This window comes from Chanodichthys erythropterus, chromosome 3 (assembly GCF_024489055.1).
Source record: "Chanodichthys erythropterus isolate Z2021 chromosome 3, ASM2448905v1, whole genome shotgun sequence".
NCBI classification, from domain to species: domain Eukaryota; kingdom Metazoa; phylum Chordata; class Actinopteri; order Cypriniformes; family Xenocyprididae; genus Chanodichthys; species Chanodichthys erythropterus.
In genome coordinates, this window is record NC_090223.1 from 66,814,307 (window position 1) to 66,821,787 (window position 7,481).

Below are 7,481 nucleotides of genomic sequence, written 5' to 3' on the forward strand. Positions count from 1 at the left end.
TTTCAGGAAGAGCTCCGAGTCCATGTAGCCCTTGTCCTGGATGCCACAGAGGGCGTTGGGGGGCCCATCCAGCCTATAGGCACTACTTGGGAGGCAGCCGGGGTAAATGATGAAAGGTGGAATGCTGTCCCCGGCTGCGTTCACACAGCAGTGCACTGTGATGTGCTCCCTTGTCGTCTGCTGCTGCTGATATACATGCTTTCTCCCCGTCTGGCACAGGACCTTTTCCCTGGATCGAGGCTTGTCACCGAAGCCAGTCTCGTCGCAGTTATAAACGAGGTGTGGCTTGTCCTCCAATCCATGTCTGACATAGAGGGCCTCGTATAACTTAAAGAAGCCTTCAATGGCCTCCGGTGTACCACCATGGACCCTGGCTCTGTCCAGGGAATCTGCTGTCCTTGAGGACACTTCTGGATGGCGGGCCTTAAACCTGGCCCACCAGACATCACTTGGCCCCTTCTCCATGTTCACAGTGGTGCTCTGGGATCTGCCACTCTCTTTTATTATGCCCATAGCAAGAACTTTTACCAGAGATCTTGTCAGTGGAAAGCCATGGTCCGCCATCCAGAACATAAAAGAAATGAGGGCCTCTTCCTCTGATGGTGTCAGGGCCGAATTAGGATGAGGGTTGTGTGAGTATTTATTTTTTTTGTAGTCTTGTAGTGTTGTGTGTGGTATGTTGTATTTCTTTGCTGTTGCCCTCAAGCTCTCTCCTGCCTTCACTTCCTCAACTGCCTTTTCTAGCTTCTCCCTTGTGTACTGCTTTTTCTTTCCTGACATCTTTTCACTCATCTTTTGACTTTCCTTTGAAACATTAACGTTAAATGTTAATTTAATCATGTAACTTTGTTAACGTCATTTGTGTAAATTCTTTTCAAATGTTTGTATGAAATCTTTTTAAATTTGTGTATGAAATCTTTTTAAATGTGTATGAAATCTTTTTAAATTTGTATGAAATCTTTTTTTTGCGAGGGAATGCAAAAGTTTTGTGAGGGAACGCAAATATCTTTGCGAGGGAATGCAGTTTCTCGGGGGAACACGAAAGTTTTGTGGGCGAATGCAAATATCTTTGCGAGGGAATGCAAAAGTTTTGTGAGGGAACGCAAATATCTTTGCGAGGGAACGCAAATATTTTTGCGAGGGAACGCAGTTTCTCAGGGGAACGCAAAAGTTTTGCGAGGGAACGCAAATATCTTTGCATGGGAACGCAAAAGTTCTGCGAGGGAACGCAACATTTTGTGAGGGAACGCAAAAGATTTGAAAAAAAATCCTCCCATCCCAATTTTTTTTTTCCACCAGCACTTAAAATTTTTTCCACCACTATGTCCCTTTAGGGGCTCCGCAGCTTGATGATTCTGTAACCTATAATAAAAAGAAATGGCAATTGCATATAAGACACAGTATATCAAGATTTGTAAATCTCTGAGAAAAACTGAACAGTGTTTTGTGAATATGACCCATAACCTGTTGTCCATCTACACACAGGCAATTCATTATTATAAATAATACATATAATAAAAAATATTACATTAAAATTAAATTACCCCAAACATATATTACTATTGTCATGAACACTTACTTGCACCAGCTCAAAGTGTACCACTCCTGAATCAGTTTGCGCGAGAGAATGTAATCTTTTAGTTTTAAATCAGTTTGAACAATCCGGATAAACGCAAGTAAGCACCATTTTGATTAGCCGTCATATCTACAATGCACTGTGTAAACAATGAGGGACATATACGCGACTTCTGGCGCGTACACAACTCACGCACCGGCTGCTCAAGGCAGTTGGACATAGTGGTGTTTTAGAGGTAAAAATGATATAAATACGATTCGGTTTCTCGCACAAAGCGATTGTTTCGTGTCTCAGGACATCAATGTGTCGTCACGAGCCGGAAGGGTTAATTTGGTTTTGTCTGTGCATGTTTTTTTTACTATTATAGACGACGTTCCCATTGACATGCATTATACAACTGACAGACGGCAGCGGTTAAAGTTAAAAATCATCATTTGTGTTCTACTGAAGAAACAAAGTCACCTACATCTTGGATGCGCTGGGGGTAAGCAGATAAACATCAAATTTTCATTTTTAGGTGAACAATCCCTTTAATGTTATAAATTAATTATGTCTCCATTTGTCATTAGCGATTAAAGAGTATCTAGACGCCACCGCATGGTTAAAATAAAAACAACACATTTGCCGAGCTGCCACCAGGAGCGTCGATATACGGCAAACGTTCAAATAGCAACCATGTTATGTTTTTTTATCAGATGTTTAGAGTCAAAACTAGATGTCAGATAATGTCAGATTCGAGAATTAATCATTCTGGGTCAAACGGCTTTTAAAAACTGTCCATAATTCAGTTTTGGGGAGTGTGACAGAAAGCCTCATCTTCTTAATCTCCTCACGTGAATGATTACATTTCGATGACTTCTTCCCCACTGCAGAAACCACCACATGTTCATCAATGCCGTCAAAATGATTAATTTTTATGTTTTTGTTGATCACAAAGCAGAAAAGGAAAACTAGGATTCCGGGGGCCCGTTTCAGAAAGGAGATTAAGTGAAAACTCTGAGTATGTTAACCCTGAAATGAGGGAAACTCCGGGTTTTCTGTATAACATCAGAGATGCAGAGCACATTAGTAAGGCCACTGTGTGCAGAACAGTCAGGAAAGTGTGCCTCGCTCTCAAGAGCTTTCTGCGAATTTTTGTGGTGTTTCCTGGGCACAAACCCCTGAGAGCCATCAAAGAGGAGTTTCACAGGATTGCAGGTTAGTGGTGTAGAAATCGGTTTAAATGAGGCTAATCTGAAAAATGATGATCAATTAATAACATGTTGTTGTGACCTCTGTAAATTAATAATCAGAATTCCCTTTAGGATTTCCAAATGTGGTTGGATGCATTGATGGCACACATGTTCCCATCATTGCACCTTCTGAAAATGTCAACAGGAAGTCCATCCACAGTATTAATGTGCAAGTACACTGACTAGCCCATTCCAATGGTCAAATACTACATCACAGTAACTTATTTGTGTAATTCTTTGCACTGTCAAGACCATATGTGATGCTGCACATATCATCACAATTGTGGAGGCCATTTTATGAAGGCACTTGTATCGTTTGTGGTTAGATATCGGACGCCTGCCAAGTACTGAAGCGATGATGTTTTCAAAATTAGTTGCTCATTTGAACTTGATGTACCTTTATATCAAAATATGTCTGTTTCCATTTCTTTAGAAATGTGATAATGCAAAATTCCCTAAAGGGTGTCAAAACAACTCTTTTATATCTATTTTCATCTATTTGTTGACATTTGACCAGTCACTCTGACCTAGCCGTTACACCAACTATGACATCTGTTTGACCTTTTCTTATTAGACCAAAACATAAGTTTGAGTGGGATGTAAGTTTTCCTATGCTTATGGTATAAAACGGACTGGGTCTTTGATAATTTAGCTTATTCTTTGCTTTTTCCTTGGCTCTTGCTTCTTGCATCTCTTCTGTGTCTTCTACTTCTGGCTGCTTTTGCTTCTTCTCTTCTATCATTTCATTCTGTGAATGAAATGCGTAGGCTATTCTTGGACCTCATTATTAAATTGATTTGAAACACAAAATAACAAAGTCTCAAGCACCAAAAGCAGCCCATAATAGCTACTTCTCTTTAATTGAAAATTATGCATTTTCCATTTATTTATATAAAATTTTAATATATAAATTATATTCGAAGATGTTCAGTTATTATGCTTTCAAATTTTATGCCATCAGTGTAGGCCTGTCTTCCTGACAACATTTTTTTAATAAAGTTTATGGCTTTGAATAGAGGTTATTTAATATTTTTTGGTGTAGCTCTATATATAGAAAATGGGTAAAATTCCACAATTTGAACATGGAGCCATATCTATGGGATTGAATCATATTAGGGCCTTTAAAATGAAGATTACAAAAATATAGATGGATATTGAGATATCTTTAATACTTTTAGAATTACAGGCACACAAACTTTGGAAAAAATGTTTAATTTTGTTTTGTGTTGGCAGAAAAAAAAAAGACATTTTGACATTATTTGTTCTTCAGAAAAATGTGCGACCATTAAAAACGTGTAACAATTTAGTCACGGAGGCACACTGAGATCCATATCTCTGGAAATTAACCATATTGGGCCTTAAACTTTTCTTAATTTTTAAGAATTAGAATCTTGTCATGAATCTGGTCCATTAACTTCTGTTCACTCACCACCAGAGGTCACCCGATTACCACATGGACTCTTGCACCACACTAACTTTTGTATTTCACGCCGGACTACAGTTCCCATGATCCACTGCACTGATGACACACTGCTGAATGCACTGATTACACAGCTGATTCCCATCAGACATGCTACATAACCGTGGACTTCCTCTTTCTTACTGCCAAGTATTGTCTGGACATACCGCTATGTTAGGGATAGCAATGTTTTGGAGCCCTCTCCTAGTTTTTGTGTAAAGTTCCTAGTTCTAGTCCTGATCTAATTTTGTTGCATTGCCTCGTTTGACTGTTTTCCTGTTTGCCTTTGATTCTCTTGCCTTGTCGCTTGCTCCTTGCCCAGACTGTCCTCTGGATACTGTGCTGATCTGTAATATGCGTTACAGAAATGCAAACGTTGGGTGAAAAACTTATGTTGGCATATACAGCAACAAAGATGGCTAACATCAACAGATTTAACTAACAGGCCTAACAATCTCTGTGTAAAAATAAAATGTTGTTCTAAAGTCATTTTACCCCCCTGTAAACTGACTCCATCTTTGTAATTCTGAAAAAATTCTGAAAAATTGTACTTCCGACCCTGATTTAAAGAGTGATTTGGCCAAATAGGCGGTTTGGAACAAAACAACACGGACATCTGTAGATGAGCTCCTTTCTGTGTTAAGGAAACACGGACATCGGCTGTCTAAGGATGCAAGAACACTTTTAGGAACGCCTCGCCATGTAGATGCGTAGGACCTGTGTGGTGTTCGGTATCTATATTTCGGTCTTGAGTCTGGGCTTATGAAAATATGTTATAATAAAAATATGTACCCAGAGAAAATCATGTCCTCCTCAATTTAGTGTGAAGAGGTTTCAGCCATTTGTTATAGACATATTTTGTGGCGATGAAAAACCCAGTTCTGTGAGTGATTCCATGAAGACCTTACTAGGCTTCAGGATGATGGAATTAAGGTGAAACCTTAAACGTCAATGCTTTCATCTGTGATGCTCCAGCGAGAGCTTTTTAAAGTGTACAAGGGGCACAATGCATTCACTTGCACTATTGAAGGAATGTTTTAATTTTGCCACAAAATGCTATATATTTTGGGAACGCATTAATGTACCATTACGAAGCTCTGTATGTACCTTCGGCAAAAAGTCACTGAAGGTACACAAAAAGCTAAAAACATTTGACTACTGTAGCGTGACCTATTTTAATGCAACTTGTCTTGATAGATTCCTTGAGTGGTACAGAGAACAGTGATACATATTTTGGCAAACTTTGAATTTCTTTGAAAACCTACTTTTTCTAACTCCTAGACCAGTGGTCTCAAACTGTCGCCCCGCAGGCCAATAAAAACCCGCCCTGTACAGCTGTGATCAGCTGTTTGGCTGAAGCTGATTGGTTCAACTTGTCCTCATTGCAGCCTGTAGTGCGATGATGTACATAAATGATAAATGACGTAGCAAAATTATGTCATATGTATAGTTTATTGCATAGAACTTTGTAATTTTCATCCAATACGGATACAAAGAAACTCATTAGCGATTGCTAAAATGATTTAATACATTTTAAGTAATTTTAACTTGTTTAGTGGTGTACACAGAGAGCATGAAACAATCACCTTTCAGCAAGTTATGGGATATTAATATTTTAAATAAACACACATTTTCTTCCTTTTTCCTTTTATATTCAGTGGGTACGGAAAGTATTCAGACCTCCTTAAATTTTTCACTCTTTGTTATATTGCAGCCATTTGCTAAAATCATTTAAGTTCATTTTTTTCCCTCATTAATGTACACACAGCACCCCATATTGACAGAAAGACACAGAATTGTTAACATTTTTGCAGATTTATTAAAAAAGAAAAACTGAAATATCACATGGTCCTAAGTATTCAGACCCTTTGCTGTGACACTCATATATTTAACTCAGGTGCTGTCCATTTCTTCTGATCATCCTTGAGATGGTTCTACACCTTCATTTGAGTCCAGGTGTGTTTGATTATACTAACTGGACTTGATTAGGAAAGCCACACACCTGTCTATATAAGACCTTACAGCTCACAGTGCATGTCAGAGCAAATGAGAATCATGAGGTCAAAGGAACTGCCTGAAGAGCTCAGAGACAGAATTGTGGCAATTTCTGCTGCACTTAAGGTTCCTAAGAGCACAGTGGCCTCAATAATCCTTAAATGGAAGATGTTTGGGACGACCAGAACCCTTCCTAGAGCTGGCCGTTTGGCCAAACTGAGCTACCGGGGGAGAAGAGCCTTGGTGAGAGAGGTAAAGAAGAACCCAAAGATCACTGTGGCTGAGCTCCAGAGATGCAGTCAGGAGATGGGAGAAAGTTGTAGAAAGTCAACCATCACTGCAGCCCTCCACCAGTCGGGGCTTTATGGCAGAGTGGCCCGACAGAAACCTCTCCTCAGTGCAAGACACATGAAAGCTCGCATGGAGTTTGCTAAGATGGTGAGAAATAAGATTCTCTGGTCTGATGAGACCAAGATAGAACTTTTTGGCCTTAATTCTAAGCAGTATGTGTGGAGAAAACCAGGCACTGCTCATCACCTGTCCAATACAGTCCCAACAGTGAAGCATGGTGGTGGCAGCATCATGCTGTGGGGGTGTTTTCAGCTGCAGGGACCGGACGACTGGTTGCAATAGAGGGAAAGATGAATGCGGCCAAGTACAGTGATATCCTGGACGAAAACCTTCTCCAGAGTGCTCAGGACCTCAGACTGGGCCAAAGGTTTACCTTCCAACAAGACAATGACCCTAAGCACACAGCTAAAATAACGAAGGAGTGGCTTCACAACAACTCCGTGACTGTTCTTGAATGGCCCAGCCAGAGCCCTGACTTAAACCCAATTGAGCATCTCTGGAGAGACTTAAAAATGGCTGTCCACCAACGTTTACCATCCAACCTGACAGAACTGGAGAGGATCTGCAAGGAGGAATGGCAGAGGATCCCCAAATCCAGGTGTGAAAAAATTGTTGCATCTTTCCCAAAAAGACTCATGGCTGTATTAGATCAAAAGGTGCTTCTACTAAATACTGAGCAAAGGGTCTGAATACTTAGGACCATGTGATATTTCAGTTTTTCTTTTTTAATAAATCTGCAAAAATGTCAACAATTCTGTGTTTTTCTGTCAATATGGGGAGCTGTGTGTACATTAATGAGGAAAAAAATAAACATAAATAATTTTAGCAAATGGCTGCAACATAACAAAGAGTGAAAAATTTAAGGGGG

At 39.7% G+C, this 7,481-nt stretch overlaps 1 long non-coding RNA gene across 1 annotated transcript; it reads left to right on the forward strand.

Annotated features, from left to right (window-relative positions):
- The first annotated feature begins 334 nt into the window (after window positions 1-334).
- LOC137007864 (uncharacterized) lies at window positions 335-4,899 on the forward strand. The gene is made up of 4 exons (XR_010892682.1): window positions 335-632; window positions 1,944-2,060; window positions 2,517-2,773; window positions 2,881-4,899. It is a non-coding gene; the product is annotated as an uncharacterized lncRNA (long non-coding RNA).
- Window positions 4,900-7,481: the final 2,582 nt, after the last annotated feature.